This window comes from Chenopodium album, chromosome 8 (genome assembly GCF_948465745.1).
Source record: "Chenopodium album chromosome 8, dcCheAlbu1.1, whole genome shotgun sequence".
In the NCBI taxonomy this organism is placed as follows: domain Eukaryota; kingdom Viridiplantae; phylum Streptophyta; class Magnoliopsida; order Caryophyllales; family Amaranthaceae; genus Chenopodium; species Chenopodium album.
In genome coordinates this window covers 39,583,701-39,601,808 of record NC_137841.1, presented here as the reverse complement: position 1 = coordinate 39,601,808, position 18,108 = coordinate 39,583,701, and the positions used below count along the sequence as shown (strand labels likewise).

The window sequence follows — 18,108 nt, the reverse complement described above, 5'->3', positions numbered from 1 at the left end:
GCTCTCCCATCTCACACTCTCGTGTGTTTAAAACAATGAACGCTCAACCTACTATTCGACTTGAAATATGTCAAATCATAACTTGCATTGATAAACAACACTTTCACATTCATATAACTCTATGCACAAAGGTCGGAAGGTCTTTAAAGCTTGTAATGTAAGGCTTGGGTAAAGGGTAGGATAAATTTAGGAAAATATGAGAGTAAAGCCATGCTTAAGAGAGCCATATCCTAATAAAACCCAAGGTCACAACAAGTGATGACCAAAACATCTTCAGTCACAACTCAACTCCACAAAAGTTCACCAAACAATCATATATACAACACAATCCCAACACTTACATATTCACTCACAAAATATGATAATATGGAACATAGTGAATTAAAACAAACTTTGAACCACTTATTCTTTTTCTTTCTTTTTTTTTTTTTCAAACTTGAACTCTTTTTTTTCTTTGCTCTTCTTTTTTTTTTCTTTTCAACTCATATTGGAAATTTCAACTTTGAAACACAACATCAATATTTTCCAATCAAAAATCAAAGAACAATAACTCTTCTTTTATTCCCACATTGTGCAAACAATATGCACACCACAACTCCCTCTTCTCACCAACTAATAGCTCCCCCAAGCCAAGCTTGGGACTAGTAACCAATGGGGCTCATATAGGCTTGTAATGTGACTAAATAAACAATAAAAGGGCACAAGCAACAACATGGGTAGCAAGAAGGGAACAAATGTATCTAATATCGTCTGAAGGCTTCCTAAAAGAACAAATGCCTTCGTCCTCCTCAATATGCATAATATTGAGCTATATAAACATTACTAATAGTTGCAAACCAATACTCAAATTCATCGACATACCAGGAACTAACACACATTCCTAACCAAATCAACTAGTCAAGCACTATATTCACAAATAGTTGGCAAAATTGACGCATGTTTAGGAATCCAAACAATTAAACTTCAAATCATGATCAACAAATTCACAAAGCTCATTATCATATACCAAGAATCAAAACAATATTTTCTAAGTATGGGACATAGGGAAGCATGATTTACAATTCATTGGAACGTATTTTTGAATTTTTTTTGTTTTTCAAATTTTTTTTTGTATTTTTTTCATAAAGGAAAGCAATAAAAACTACATTAGGAAAGCAATAAATAGAGAAAAGAGAAAGAAAGTTACCATATACACAAGAAATCTCCCCCCCAAGCCAAATCAAGCAATGCCCTCATTGACTTGGGAAGGTAGCTAGGAGAAGCTACTCCTCATCATCATCCATCCTCTCGTACCCTCCTCCATAGCTAGAGCCGGCACCACCCTGGCTCGTTCCAGCACCACCATAACCCGAACCACCTGCAAAGTAGTTAGGGTTCACATTTCCCCCCATACCCCCAAAAGGAGCATCACCCCCATATCCATGGACTGAAGAGTAGTCCACATAAGTACCAAATGCTCAGGGGGTGGAATACCCTCCTTGGGGGTATTGGAACCAGTCGGGAACTAATGCCTCGGGGGAATAGCCCCTCGGCGTGCATAGTCATCGTACATGGGGTATAGACCCCTCCCAAGGTTCCTCTCTATATGACCCACGCGACTATCCAAGGTGCTTAACCTAGAATCTAGGTTTTGCACCATGCCCTATACTCTCCCTTGCCCCATCTCTATACGGTCCAGTTGGCTCCTAAAAGCCGAAAAGTCATAAGGGGCATTGGGGTCGACGTTATAATCGACCGAGGAGGTGGGTATGCCATAGGTGAAGGGTGGAGGTGGTGGGTAGTGTGGTGAATGGTCTTGGGGGGAATGGTCTTGGGGTGATTGGTGGGGTTGTGGTGAAAGGTGAGGTTCTTGAACCTCGCCTTGACCGTTAATCTCAAATGTGTAAGAAGGCTTCCCCTTCTCAAATTTGGTCAAGGCGGGGTTGGGTAAGGTAAAGGCTTGGTCTCTCCTACCCGATTGTCGGTGGACTATCCACCAAGTGTCACCTCCCACGGGTTGCACCCAGTTTAGGCTCCCTAAATAAGCTATGTCCATGAGGTTTAAGCCCACTACTTTCCTATGCCCGTCCGGGTTCCAACCTAGGTGTTTGATGGCAATATGGGTCACTAACCCCCCAAAATAGATAGGTGCCCCAGACCTACCCGTTTCGGCCGCATTGGCCGCCCTTTGAAAGTGATTGGCAATCCTATAGGGTATGTTTAATTTTTCAGCATTAGGAATTACATAGGATGCCAACAATTCTAATTCATCCCTCCTCACGTTTGTCGGTTCATGCCTCCCAAAAATAGTGAGGCCGGCAAACCTTTGCCAAAACTTTGGGACGGGATTTTGAATCCACATCCCTTTGGCATGTTGGAGGTTAGCCAAACCCTCCCAAGTGAGTCTCTTGTAGACCACGACAATGTGGTCTTGGGAGGGTTCGATAGGTTTATCCGATTTCGATTCAAACAACTTCCCAAATTCTTTTAGAGTTAATCGCACATCGTTGTTTAATAATCAGAATTGCACATGAGTGATTATAGCATTCATTTTAATAACATTAAAACTAGAGATAAATTCTAATGTTAAATAATCATAAGTATCATGATGCATTTGGAAGAAACCACTCATGCATATACCCTTAAACAATTTTTCTACATATTTATCAAGACCTAATCTAGATAACGTAGGATGATGAACAAAACGGGTTGAGATTACCTACCTCTCGATGAGATTGAGCATCCTTGCCCGGTGTTCCGCCGAAGTGATAAAAACCTCCTCCCATCCCGGTATTTGAAGCTCCGGGTCGACCATTGGTTGTTGTTGCCTCGAACTTTTGCCCCTTTGTTGTCTAGAACGTTTAGAAGCCATATGTAGATGGAAATTTGGGTATTTGAAGCTTTCTCTCTCTAAGGGTTAGAAGAAATTATGAGAGAAAGTGGGAGAAAGTGGGTGGAAAATGTAGAGGAAAGTGTGAGGATTGAGAATATGTAGAAATTTTAAGGTTTTGATGGGTGAATTTGAGGAGATCTTGGAAAGAAAGTGAGGTTGAAGGTTTGAAAATGGAGGTTTTAGAGAGAGAAAGTGTGAATGAGGAAGAAGAAGTAAGAAAGAAAAAGAAAAGAGAAAGGGAGAAGGAGGTTTTAAAACCTCCGGATAAATAGGCGCGCCCGATCGGGCAAGCCTCGCCTGATCGGGCGAAGGTGGTTCTTGCTGAAATGTAAAGTGCGCGCCCGATCGGGCGACCTCCGCCCGATCGGGCGCGAACACGAACCTGAAAATCTCCAATTTGCTCGCCCGATCGGGCGAGCTTCGCCCGATATTTCTTTTTATGGCACTCGATTTCTCCAAAATTCCGCCCGATCGGGCGAAGATTCCCTTGATTTTCTTCCTCACTTGCGCGCCCGATCAGGACTCCTTGCCCGATCGGGCGAAATAATGCTCCGATAAAATCAATATTTTGCGCCCGATCGGGACTCCTTGCCTGATCGGGCAAAATAAACTTCAATTTTGACCCTTAGGTGCGTGCCCGATCGGGCGAGATCGGGCCCGCACCCAATCCTGGAGCTTCTATTTTCTTCGCCTTTTTCTCTTGAAACCTCCGTAATTTGCGATCTAAAACCTTTACAAAACACTCATGAAAGGTAAAATTTCACTCTCCTCACCTCTCTAAAAAGAAATAAAAATAAAAATAAAAATAACGAAAAAAATTAGTCTAGAAAGCAAGAAATACGGGTTGCCTCCCGCAAAGCGCTGGTTTATCTAGGTCCCGCAAGACCCTCTTACCGCATTAAAGCTCAAAGTGAATCGGAACCGCTTAGGTGAAGTAATTCAACTGCATCAATCGTAGCCCCCTCATGATATAGCTTGAGTCTTTGACCATTAACCTTGAACTCGTTACCATGTTCGTCGAAAACCTCCACAGAACCGAATTTATTGGTCCTTTTTCCAATAAAAGGACCCGACCACCTTGACCTTAACTTTCCTTGGAATAGTTTAAGTCGAGAGTTGAACAATAACACTTTATCACCCTCGTTGAATTCTCTCGGAAGGATCATCTTGTCGTGCCACCTCTTTGTCTTCTCCTTGTAGACTCGAGCACTATCATAGGCCGTCAACCTAAACTCATCGAGTTGGTTAAGTTGAAGTTGCCTCTTTTCTCCCGCTAGTTTGGCATCCAAATTAAGCTTCTTAATAGCCCAATATGCCTTATATTCCAATTCGACCGGGAGATGACATGATTTACCGTACACGAGTCTATACGGAGTAGTACCTATAGGGGTCTTGAATGCAGTTCTGTACGCCCAAAGGGTGTCATCCAACTTGTCGCTCCAATCTTTCCTTGACTTTGCCACCACCTTCTCTAGAATGGACTTGATCTCACGATTAGAAACTTCAACTTGGCCACTAGTTTGGGGGTGGTAGGCTAAACCTGTCCTATGGTAGACACCATACTTTTTGAGGATGGTGTCTAACTTCCGTTCATGAAGGTGAGATCCTCCGTCAATTATTATCGCTCTAGGCACGCCAAATCTTGGAAAGATGGTCTTCTTAAAAAGTCTGTGGACCACCTTGGCATCATTGGTAGGAGTAGCGATGGCCTCAACCCACTTGGATACATAGTCGACGACGACAAGAATATAGCGGTTCCCTTTTAAAGAAGGGAACGGTCCCATGTAATCAACACCCCAAACATCAAAAATTTCGACTTCTAAAATTCCAGTTTGATGCATCTCATGCCGCCGCGAGATGTTGCCAGTCCTCTGGCAAGAGTCACAAGCCTGCACAAACATGTTAGCATCCTTAAACATTGTAGGCCAATAAAAACATGACTCGTTAATCTTGGCCATGATGTCCTCCATATGGTGAGGTGTGGCAACTAGTAAGCACACCGTGGACTTCCCATTCGGGAACACACCTGCGAAATAATCCATCTGCACACTCACGAAACAAAAAAGGATCATCCCAAAAATAATGTTTAACATCAGAAAGGAATTTCTTTTTTTGTTGGTAGGACAAGTTAGGAGGTAGAGTACAACCCACTAAATAATTAGCAAAATCGACATACCATGGGTGTTGCTCTACAACTGCATATAGGTTGTCGTCAGGGAAAGAATCATCTATAGGAAGAGAATCCTTACCCTCATCATACCTGATGCGTGACAAGTGATCTGCCACTACGTTCTCCGCTCCCTTTTTATCTTTAATTTTGATGTTGAAATCTTGGAGCAAAAGAACCCATCGGAGTAGCCTTGGCTTTGATTCCGCCTTAGCTATCAAGTACTTCAACGCTGCATGGTCAGTAAAAACAATGACTTTAGAACCAACAAGATATGATCTAAATTTTTCTAGAGCATATATAACAGCAAGAAACTCCTTCTCCGTAGTGGCATAGTTGACTTGGGCTTCATCCAAAGTTTTGCTTGCATAATAAATAGCATGAAAAACCTTGTTCTTTCTTTGTCCGAGCACGGCTCCTAGCGCAAAGTCACTTGCATCACACATGATCTCGAAAGGAAGATTCCAATCGGGAGCACATATGATGGGTGCCGATATCAAAGCCTGCTTAATCCTGTTGAAAGCCTCAAGACACTCGTCATTAAAAATAAAAGGAGCATCCTTAAGCAAAAGATGAGTCAGTGGTTTAGCAATTTTAAAAAAATCTTTGATAAAGCGGCGATAAAATCCCGTATGACCCAAGAAACTTCTAACTCCCTTAACATTAATTGGGGGAGGTAATTGCTCAATCACTGAAATCTTAGCTTTGTCTACTTGTATGCCCTTATCAGATACAATGTGACCTTGAACTACTCCCTCTGTCACCATAAAGTGACATTTCTCCCAATTTAGAACTAAATTGCATTCTTCACATCGTTTTAAAATTTTAGCGAGATTAATTAGACATGAATCAAATGAAGAACTATACACGCACTACTACAAAAATGGTCAAAGGAACCTATAATAAAAGACCCGTTAATTAATTCAACGACTCTCTTTATATAATAGATCTAATATTAGAGATAACATGTCTCTTATGTATCAAAGGGCCCACCAAAAGATGGAAGGAAAAAAAATAAGAGACCCGTAATTGAATTAACAGGTCTCTTATATGTGTAAGGGCCCACCACTTAAAGGATTGATAACAAAACCCTATTCTTTCTCTTCATATTCCCCATTTCAATTTTCATCACAATTCATCCTCTTCACGCCGCTTTCCTTTTCTGAAAGTGATAAAAGCTCTCTCTATCTACAACAATGGGTTCTCCATTACAATCCTAGATCCGCTTTATTTCTCTCTCTTTTGGGTCCTTCCCTTTCTCGGTTTCTCATTCCTCCTTTTGGTCCGGCGTTCCGCGGCTTCTCGCTGGTGGTGTGGTGGTGTGAGGTGTCCTTCTCGCCGTCACTTTCTCATAGAAAATCAGAGTTTGTCCATTTTAATTTATTTCTCAAGGAATACTTTGAGTTTTGTTATGATTTTCGTTCTTAATTTTAGAATTTTTGCTGTGAATCAAAGAATCTTTTGATGAAATACCAATGTTAATTTTGCCATATATATACAAGTTATGATTTATGTGGGTGGAATATTACTGAATTTCAATATTAGTGCTTTTTTTTCGGCAATTGTATTTGATTTGGTAAAAGTGAGTTATTATTGGATGAAAATGATTGATTTTTTAGATCTGATTTGTTGATGAATTTGCTAGTCTTTAGAGTGCCTGATTACTCTCATAATCTTAAATTCTATGAATTTTTGCTTAATGTCAGTCACCGTATATCGAATAACTGTTTGGTAAGATTTATACTACCTATATTTTATTTTATTTTATTTTTTACTCATCTAACTCTAATTTCATTTGCTTTTTTTCTTCGGTTATCACTAGTAATTGGTTTCTATGTAGTATGTTGTTAATTAGTTGATTATTTTTCAGATTATTTTCATCCTCTATCTATTTTTTGGTACTCTATTTTTCAGATTATTTTCATTATTAATTTTATTTTTCAACGCGCCACTTGACTCCACCGAGTCCTACTCCCTCGATGAGATCGTTTCCCACTCTCGCTCCGACGGATTGTTGGACGTTACTGGAAATCCCTTTTCAATTCGCGAGTTGGGAAGACAAATTGGCCTTATGGGTCTGGTGTTTGGTCGAAGGAAAAGTGGGTTCTTCCTGAGATTGTTGAGGACGACATTGTTTTGGCTTTCGAAGGTAACTCTAATCTGTTTTGGGCTGAAAGCTTTGGAAAATAGTTTCTGGGTATGTCTGATTTGTGAGTTAAACATTGTGTTCTTCTACATTGTCTTATTATGCTCATCTGGGTAATTATATTGTTTATAAGTTTAATAGAGTTTTGGTGGTAGGTACGTTATCTTAATGGCTAAATGTCACATAATTAATTACCTTTTTTATTTTCTGTCGGATCACTAATAAAATTATGCGAGTACTACTGTAGCTTTCATATAATTTTATTAAGAGCAATTTGTCTTATTTTTTTTGTCAGATTTGTGTGATTTCTTCACAAGAAATGCTCAATCAAAAGGAGATGAAAAAGGAGTTGGAAAATGGAGTATTCAAGTCTTTATTAATGTAATTATAATTGTAAATTTCTGTAAATTCATTTTTTTGTTGCATATTATGTTGGATATTTTTTTGTATCACATCAATTTTATTTTAATCCATTGTTATTCCTGTGGTCATAAACTGAAAATTACAGTTTACTTAATTGATTTATCCGCTAGTTTTTATATTGCAAATAAACAAAATTTTCAAAATTCAAAAGCAAACCCGCCCACACCAAATAAAAAGCAAAATTTTTATTTTTTTTTAAAAAGTTGGAGAATAAAGAGAGCTGTTATCTGACATAGTAGGTCTGTTAGATACCCACCAAACAGACCCCTACCTCAAATAACATGTCTGTTTTTCTTCTAAAATATTTATTTCAAAACATATATAACATACCTGCTTTCACTTACCATGGGTCTCTTTGTCCTTAAAAACATACCCCTCTAACGAACGGGTCCCTTTATCAAACAGACCCCTGCGATAGAGACCCGTTGTGAGGCGGTTTCTCAGGCATATTTTAACGGGTCTCTTTGCCATTTTTTGTAGTAGTGACGCTAAAATCACCCATAAAAACTTCCATAATAGACTCTATGAAATCAGAAAAGATGCTCATCATACAACGTTGAAAGGTAGCGGGTGCATTACATAAACCAAAAAGCATTCTACGATAAGCAAAAGTGCCGTAAGGGCATGTAAAAGTTGTCTTTTCCTGATCTTCAGGGTGAATCGGAATTTGGAAAAATCCCGAATACCCATCCAAATAGCAAAAGAATTTATGGTTAGCTAACCTCTCAAGCATTTGATCTATAAAGGGAAGAGGGAAGTGGTCCTTTTTAGTGGCGATATTTAGTCTACGATAATCAATACACATACGCCACCCTGTTACAGTTCTAGTGGGAATTAATTCATTTTTTTCATTAGTGATCACAGTCATCCCACCTTTTTTATATTATTAACCCGACCTAAACCCGATAATATATATGACCCGACGTGACCCGACTCAAGCATGAACCAACCCGAACCCGACCCGCATATGTTACGACATTAACCCGAATTGACCCAGCCCACTCTTACCCAACCCAAACCAGACCCGTTTACCCGAATTGACATCTCTAGGTATAATACAATAAAAAAAACTTGAAGTGGTAATGTAAAAATCTATACTAATATATTAAAAGTCGTTTATAAAATCATCGTCCATGTGCCACATAGACTCTATTATATTACGTCATGTCACTTCACAAACAATTCATGTAGTCATGTCACTTTGCAAGATCACTTCACAAACACTTCATAACGCCACATCTCATGTTATTAAAAATATGAATACTCGGAGATTCGAACCCCAAACCACTCATAACAAAATTGACTTTACAATCATCTAAGCCAATTATCACACATATTATTGATGTGTCTATTTTATATAGTGGTTTACCCCCGTCCCTTGGTCATAATTAGTAGTGTTTTTGGCTCTTTAGAGCCACTTTTATTACTAATTAGTGTTTTCTAGTGTTTTCGTAGATTTGGTTAACTTTTGCAGGGATTTGCACTTTTGGAGCATTTTCTCGATTTATTATGGAGCAATTACGAGCACTGGAGAAGCGCGACCAGTTTTATAGCCCAGGGCCGGTTAGAGCCATCGAATCGGTGATTAAGGGCTCGGTATATGTGATACCAGGGCATTTGGTTAGCTAAAAAGGCGCGCCCGATCGGGCGCGTGTTATTGTTAGGACACGATTAGCGTCGTTTAAGTTTGTTTTAGTTTAGGATTCTTACGGAGTATAAATACCTCTCCGTAAAACGAGTTTAGGATCTTCTTTTACTCTCTCTTAATTATTCTCTTAGATTTTCTCTCTCTACTTAGCTTTTAGATTAGTTTCTCTCTCATATATTTTGTTCTTAACTCTATTCTTAATTCCAGATTTATTTGGTAATGATTTCTCTTCTCTTAATCTTAGTTGTTTATTTTATTCCTTTGATCATGTCTTGTTTTATTGCTTTGATTTGTTTAGATTTAATTATTTGTGAGTAGTTTTATTTCTAGGGTTTGTGGGGATCCATAAATAATATGACAGGTAATTTATTGTTGTTAATTGTCAATGCTAGATTAATTTCCTATTGATTGATTTAATGCTCTATGACTAGATTTGCGCAGATCTTTTATGCATGAGTTTAACAATATCGATTCGAGATTCGCCAGATGAGAATTGATGTTTAGGTCTAGTTTCAATAGGCAGGTTAATTTATAAATGGTTGAGTTGAGATTCGAAAGATGAGATTTAATACCGGTAAATTAATTGTGTGATTGTAATACGTAGCGAAAGCCCTTTATGATCTGATTAATGCATGCATTGATGATTGACTATTATATTTTACCTCGGAATATTATTTATTGGTAAACCTATGCCCTAGATCCTTTTATATATTGTTTTCTCCTTATTCTTAATCTCCGTAGTTTAGTTTATTATCCAAATTTACATATTAGTTACTTTATAATTTAGATTACTTTAATTAATTAGGAATAGAAAGACTTGTTTCTCTGTGGATTCGACCCTACTTCCCTATCTACATTAGTTAGAGGATTTAGGAATTACTTTTTATTAGGGGATACGACTTTACCCTGTCAAAATTTGGCGCCGTTGCCGGGGAAACGGTTTTATTTTTATTTCTGATTATTTTTGTAGTCTAGGTTATTTCTTTTTGTCTCAGAGAACATTAGTTCTTTGAGGCAAGTCTCATATTTTCTTTTAGTTTTTTTTTTTTTATGCCCAGGTGTTCCAGATCAGGGTACGTCCCATTCGATCCTAAGATCGAACGATCCTTCCATAGACAGAAGAATCTTTACAAGCAACTTCTGGCGGATTCTGGTGATAATAATAATCACCGAGATCCTCCAACTGGTTCTAGCGATTCAGAGGTATCATCAGATCAAGAATCTGAGATGACGGCTCCAAAGAAGCTTAGTGATTACTCACAACCAAAGCTTACAGATTTTCCACATCTCACTCCCACTCCGGCTCTTGATGGGGTACGATTTGAGATTAAACCTCAATTTATTACGATGATAGAGAAGAAGCAATTTAGTGGAGCTAAGGGTGAAGACCCAAATCTTCACATTGCAGACTATTGTCAGTATTGTAATAACATCAGGCAAGCCGGGGTCACACAAGACCAAATCAGGGAGATTCTCTTTCCTTTCTCTTTAACTGGAAAAGCCAAATTATGGTTTAATGGTTTAAATAGAATTGCACTTGGTATAACTGACTGGGAAACTCTTGTTTTGAATTTTTATAACAAGTATTATCCTGCAGAGAGAACAACCGTACTACGGAGTGCAATTCAGAACTTTGCCCAAGATGCCGATGAAACTTTATATGAGGCTTGGGAGAGGTTCAAGGACCTACAAAGAGAATGCCCCCACCATAATTTGGCACAATGACAGTTAATCCAAGCCTTTTACAATGGCATTGGAAATTCATCTAGAATAATTTTAGATTCTGCAGCTAGTGGGAGGTTTATGAATCTTAATGTTGATGATGCAGGTCAGGTTATTGAAGATATGGCAATACATAATTCCCAATATGGGAATCCTAGAGGCTTTGCTAACAAGGGGAAGCATAGTGTTGACTCCGTATCCTTTTTGCAAGCTCAATTAACCTCTATCTGCCAGAAATTAGATAATCTTAGCACTGCTAATGTAGCTAATGTTTCTGCAATTAATAATAATGCTAATGAGGCTTTCTGTGAAAATTGTGGAATTATAGGTCATTGTTAACAAGATTGCAAGAGTTCTGTGGAGCAATTTAATGCCTTTCAAGCTTATAGGCAGAATAACCCATACTCCAACACCTACAATCCTGGGTACCGGAATCATCCGCACCTTTCGTACCGGAGTACTAATGTTCAAAATCCACCACCACAAGAACCACAGGCGCCACAACAACAACAACAGAAATATTTCCATCCCAATGCTGGCCAGAAGAACCAACCACAACAACCCTCCTCATCTTCCGACCCTGCTTTGGTAGAAATTAGAGCGATGCTGGTTAATATGCAGAAGCACATGGAGAGTAGAGATGCACAAATTGATTCAATTCTAGCACACAATAAAATTGTAGATAATCAAATTACGCAACTTTCCGCAACTCTACAAGCCCGCCAACAGGGAGCTCTGCCAGCACAGCCGACCAGGCCTACGGATCAAGCCTATGCAATTACTCTACGGAGTGGTTCAAACCATGAAGGGCCCCCTATGCCTAGAGATGATGAACCTGTTTTAATAAATAATGCTAATCTTGATTCCGTTAAACCTGACAATGTAGCTAATAGCCCTGCAGGGCTAAAGCATAGTACTTATATATCTAATTCTACATTGCAGGATACGACTCCATGGAAGGTGGCCACTCCAGATAAGAGCAATAATTCTCCAAATCCAGTTATCAAACTTCCATTCCCCAATCGTCACTTGAAGACAAACTTGGACAAGCAGTTTGGTAAGTTTCTGGAGATGGTAAAAGATCTAAAGGTAACAGTTCCCTTCACTGAATTAATCACACAAATTCCTGCATATGCAAAATTTATGAAAGAAATATTGATAAGAAAAAGGTCTATTAATGAGGTAGAGACAGTAGCTTTCACTGCAGAGTGTAGTGCCGTACTTCAAAATAAATCTCCACCTAAATTAAAAGATCCGGGTAGCTTTTCTATCCCTTGTCATATCGGCAATCTAATGATTGATAATGCATTGTGTGATTTGGGTGCTAGCGTTAGTGTTATGCCATTATCTGTGTGTTCCAAGTTGAATATGGGTAAATTAAAATCTACTAATATTACTCTACAAATGGCTGACCGCTCTTTCAAATACCCCTTAGGTGTTTTAGAGGATGTTCCTGTTAGAGTAGGTAAATTTTATATACCTGTAGACACCCATTTGTGTCTCCCCAAAACCAAACCCAGTGATGAGTACCTTTCACGTCGAATCATAATCGAATGAAACGAAAGTGTGGAAAGGTCTAGTGTTGCGGAAAGTTTTATTTCTTTTCTTTTCTCTTCTCCCTGTTTTTGAAAACTTTATTTTTAAGAAAACAGCCAATACAGTTTGGTTGGTCCATAATATGGGTCCAATAGTGGTGTAGTTGGATGGGGCTTGCAAAGACCTTTCCAACGATATATTATAAGCCCAATTCCGATGAATATTGAGGAATTTATGGCCAATTTACTAAACTGGGCCCGGTTTGAGTTTTAAGTACGGCCCAATGATCTAGGGGAGGGCCTAATATGATTTATCATTCCTAATGTAATTAGGAATGGTTTTGGTCTTCTAGAACATTCTAGAAGGTTTTATCATTTTTAATTCAATTAGGATTCTTCAGAGTTTTAATTAGATCAAATAGCATTTTCGACCGAAATTATATTATTTTATCTTCCAGTACGGTAAAATTATCAGATTTTCGAAAACGCGTTAAAATCCGGTTTGGCGTCCAACCCCAGGCCTTGGCGCCTGGAATCAAGATCAGCGCCAGACGCCAGAATTGGCGCCTGGCGCTAGCCACAGTTCCTGGCGCCAATAAGCCAGGTCTGGCGCCAAGGTGGATTTGTGGTCTTCATACTCTGTTTTGATAAATTATCTTTTTTGGATGATTTTCTCTATAAATATCGTATCAAAAACTCCATTTTTGTTCACGAATTCTCCTTAACTGTCTTCATCAACTACATCTATCATTCACCAATTCTCCTTATTCTTAAGTCTTCATCAACTCTCAATCATTCATCAAATTCTTTTAATTCATTCATCTCTTCATTCATTCTTTCTTTTCTAAACTTTGGTTTTCATACAAAATTCCCCATTCATTAGATCTAGAAACACCTAGCCATATTCGAAGTTGCCTTCGCCCTAGACGTGAAAGGTTTTAATTTCTGAGGGTTTGGTCCCAAATCTCTATTTAAATTATTTAATTTAATTGTTTTGATTATTATTTTCCTTGAAGTTACTAATGTGTGTATTTTGTTATTAGAAAGAGGTACGAGGCATCCAAGTAAGTACTTTAATGGTTTAATTGATATTATGATATAGAAATCATGCTTAGATTGTTATTTTGATTCCTAGTATCATGTCTAGGGTAACTTTAATATTTAGTATGATTAAAAGTTTGATACCTTTTGTTCTCTTCCTAATATTTATGATTGTTAGTATCATGTTAGGGCTAAAGATTTGATTTTTATTGCTTAGTGACATGCTAGGGTTTGTTATTAATCTTGTTAGTATCATGCCTAGGATCTTGCTATGCTTTAATATGATTATGATTATGATTGATATTATTATTATTAATGATGTTGATTATTTATTATGTTTCTTGATACATATTATTTTAAATTGTTATTGCTTGATCACACCTTTTATGTATGTTTAAAGGGAATTGGTATTTGCAATCACGCTTAATAAGATATTAATAATCTTTTTAGGGTTAATTGTGATTATAATTTCAAGTGATCGCCAATAATAGTTTATTTGTGCATTAAATTCAACCAACATAGATTAAACAGGTTTAGGGTTAATCCTATTGATTGTATGTTGATCAGAAAGCGCACATGAATACGAGCAGAATAAAGTAGAGGCCTATTATTAGGGCAGGTTCAATCTCTTTTAGGTTGGATTTGTACCATCATCCCCGAACCCTTATTTGGTTCATGACCTTATGGAGTTGACGATCTCTTGGATCGTTAAGGGGTGTAACCTTCACCTCGTGAACGGTTTACAAGTTCCTTAAAAACTTGTTGGCGACTCTTTTGCTCTATCTTCTTCCCTTTTGGACGCCACCGTACTTTAGTGTATGATCACAGTGGGGTTCAAGCTAGTGGGATTTTAAAGGCTTGAAATTATTCCCTACAGTTTTTGGCGACTCCACTGGGGAGGATTTCTACTTTAATTCCTGAATTTGTTTCGGCAATGATTTAGAATGAGTGGATGAGACTCGAAAAGTTCTAAGTATTTCATGTGCGTAATTTTGATTAACATTGTGGCATATGCATAAAAAGGTTCTCATTGGAAAGACCATCCGTAATGAGTCAAAAACATAGGATTTTACATGTAGGAAATTTGAGAAATGTCTTTCACAACTAGGACTGAAATAACACCGCGTGAAACTGGATGATTTTATTGAGCACAGAAAGCTGCTGAGGCATGTGGGAAGTAGCGTCAGGGGCCAGAGCTTGGCGCCATACTTTTAGCCGTAGCGCCAGACGCCAGTATTGACGCCAGGCGTACAGTTAAAAGTTGGCGCCAGTCTCTGTTTGCTGGCGCCAATTTCCCCCAATACCGAGCCAGAAATATGCGTTCTAATTTCGACCGGTTTTTCGTATTGTTTGCTCGATCCTACTTCCTGACTGAATTTTTTCTCACTTTTCTGAAACCCATATGTGTTCTACATATGGACATAACCCTCTGGGAATTCATGCTCTATCTACCCGATTGAACGCTCCTGGAAACAAAGGGTACATCTGAGAGGTTGAATTCACCAAACCATGGAATTGAGTTTTTTCTAAAAAACTCGCGGTGTTCTATCCACACGCGTTAACCCTTCACAGTTAGGCTTCTACGCGGTGCATCTGGACAATTAACCATGGACCCTATTTGACTAAACCATATCCCGAACTTTAGAGAACTAGAGCCATGGTTAGGTTGCGAACTCATTGCATCATATTGTGCCTACTTGACTAATTGTGCATTATTTGTTGTGCATACTCCATTGGTCCTAGTCAAGACCCTCCATCTGAAAAACGTTCTCCTAATTGGGATCCAAATTCCTATTGTCGATATCATAAAGGTCGCGGTCACACTACTGAAAAGTGTCTCGCCCTCAAGGATCGTGTTCAAGATTTCATTGATTCAAATCTCCTTCATGTTCCTCCACGCGACAAGAAGGCCAAGATTAGCAACAATGGTAACAGTAGCTGTAAAAGGAAGAAGAACGACTATCCTTCTTCTTCCAAAAACACCTACTCTAGTAAGAGCGTTGGTACTTTCGACCTTACTGAGATCCTAGCCATGGATAATCGAAAACAACCGAAAAGGGAATTTACCCCTATTGGAATTAGCTACGATGATGCTTTCGATCGACTCCATGCCAAGGGAATCATTACTCCCATTGGACCTACCAAAGATCCCCCGCTTAAGAAAAGATTGCCTAGTTGGAATCCAGACGAACACTGCAAATACCACCAAGGTAGGGGTCATACTACTGAGAGCTGTTGGAAGCTAAAGGAGGCCATTCAGTATTTGATTGATAACAACAAGCTTCCCATACCTCCAGTTAACAAGAAAAGCGAGTAATGATAAGGGAAGAAACACAAGACAAGAGGCGAGCTGCAACGACAAGATTTCGTGGCCTTTTTTTTTTCTATTTCTTTTTCATCTTTTCTTTCCCCAATAAGTCTAGAATAGGCGCCTTTTTCCTTTCCTTAGATTAACTTTGTAGATTCTTTATTTTCTTCTAATTAAATGAGCATTTATTTCCTTGCACATGATCATCACATTGCATTGCATCAAATACAAAAAAAAAAAAAAAAAAGAAAAAAAAAAAAACCATGTCGAATTAAGCACAAGGTATACCAATGATTTGAGGCACCCTTGTAGCCACATCATATCTCCTTTCGCCTTTCTAATTTACAAATCCTTTCTTCATAAACCACTTTGAGCCTCGTCTAACGATAGACCTTTCTTTTTTCAACATACATCTATCTAACCTAGGGATGGGATGGTGTGCAACTTATGCCGTTCTAAAGAAAGCTTGAGCAAATTCAAAAGAAAGCAATAGCAAAAATAAGAAATAAATAAATAAATAAAAGTGTACGAAAGGGCAAGTGTTCCAATGTCTTTGATATGAAAATATCTTCGATAAGAACACGTCTCAGATTGCGTCTCTTATCGAGTGCTCGGCACCGTGCCTGAGAAACATGAATGCCAAGTGAGTGATAGACCGCATGATCGAGATTGCTCACACTTATAAAAATAAAATAAATGCTAAAGCAAAAAGAGCTAAAAAAAGAGTAGAAAACCTCAAGCATAAAAATACAAATATTCAAAAGCAAGGTTGCACACCTTGGGGGCTTATCTAGGGTCTTGAGCCTTTATCCCCTTCTTCTGTAAACCTTTAGCCTAACCACGTTACAACCCTTAAAAAGACCTTTTTGAGGTATACACACTTGTGCGAGGTTTGGCTAGAGCTACGTTTGGCCTGATTCCTAACGGATACGTAGGCAACCCCACATCGAGGTGCGGCCGTAATAAACATGCATTCATATTCACATTCACACACTTACACCATGATCATATCAAGGAATTCCCTATGCTCATCCCTTTTCATTTAGAGCTAGACTTGGGGGCTTGATCCCTACATCATTAGCTTACCTAGCCTAAGAGTCACCACCATTTGACTCTTTTCAATAATATATTTTTCCACACACTTAGCTCTTGCGGCCTAGCTTTAGTGTCACTATCACACACATCACAGATACATGACCAAATATACTTCCCTTAGGAACCCTTTGTAATGAAATCTTAACACAACGCTGAAGCATGCCTTATCATATCAAAATCACTTATCAATCACAATTGTCATTGTATCACGAAGTATGAAGTGCTTAGCCTCCGTGCCTAAGTTACCCAAATACTTTCATCATGGAGTCAACAGTTGAGATAGCCTAGGATGGATTAATCCTTGCACCTTGAGAGATAGTATCAAATGACATTTGACTAAGCTCATTCAACATGCATCTTCAAACTTTCGATTTTCTTTTTCACGTCTTTCTTTTTCGGGAGAAAGTCGGTACCCTCCACAAAATTGACGGAAAATTTTTGCTTTTTTTGCATTTTTTCGAGTCGCACGATCACATTACAATGCACACACGAGTCATGTACACATTGAGTCATGTCGTGCCATATCACTTTGATTTGAGTCTAACACATGTGTCATTACACTTCGAGTCGAGTCAACCTCGAGTCAGTCAATCAGCGAGTCAAGTTTATACCTTGAGTCGTGTCAAGTCGATGAGTCAAGCAACATTAAACCTTAGGTCAACCCTAAGATAATTTTAAGCCTTAGGTCAACCCTAAGATAATTAAAGAAATTGGAAAATTTCTATAAATAAATACAGGTGCAGCAGAACAGGGAAGACCCTACTCCAGCGCCTGGCGCCAAAGATATCTCAGCAACGACAGAGCTTGAAGCCTCTCAGAAAGGTGATTTTGACTTCATACAGCAATTTCGGGTTCCTTGGTACGCCAGTTAGCCCCTATAAGCAATTTGACATGATTAAGTAGTCAGTTTGATTACAATTGCAATAAGTGATCGACCTGATGAAAGATCGTCTCACTTAGCTTAAAGCACCTAAGATATGGCTCATTACGGAAACACCGACATACTGGTTTTAGCGGAATAAAGTTCAGGCGAGCTTTAGAGATCGACAAACGTTGGTCTTCAGAAATTTTTCTTCAGAACATTATCGCAATAAACATTCAAGCACCGAAGCTCTATTGTTCAGAGACGCGTGGACATTTCATTGAAGCTC

The 18,108-nt window shown here is 38.6% G+C and overlaps 1 long non-coding RNA gene and 1 other non-coding gene across 2 annotated transcripts; one reads left to right on the top strand and one right to left on the bottom strand.

Annotated features, from left to right (window-relative positions):
- Positions 1-6,114: 6,114 nt before the first annotated feature.
- On the top strand, positions 6,115-7,654 carry LOC145556044 (uncharacterized). Its single transcript, XR_014091696.1, has 2 exons — positions 6,115-7,188; positions 7,481-7,654. It is a non-coding gene; the product is annotated as an uncharacterized LOC145556044 (long non-coding RNA).
- Positions 7,655-10,864: 3,210 nt separating this feature from the next.
- Positions 10,865-10,971, bottom strand: LOC145557023 (small nucleolar RNA R71). The gene has a single exon (XR_014092106.1). It is a non-coding gene; the product is annotated as a small nucleolar RNA R71 (small nucleolar RNA).
- Positions 10,972-18,108: the final 7,137 nt, after the last annotated feature.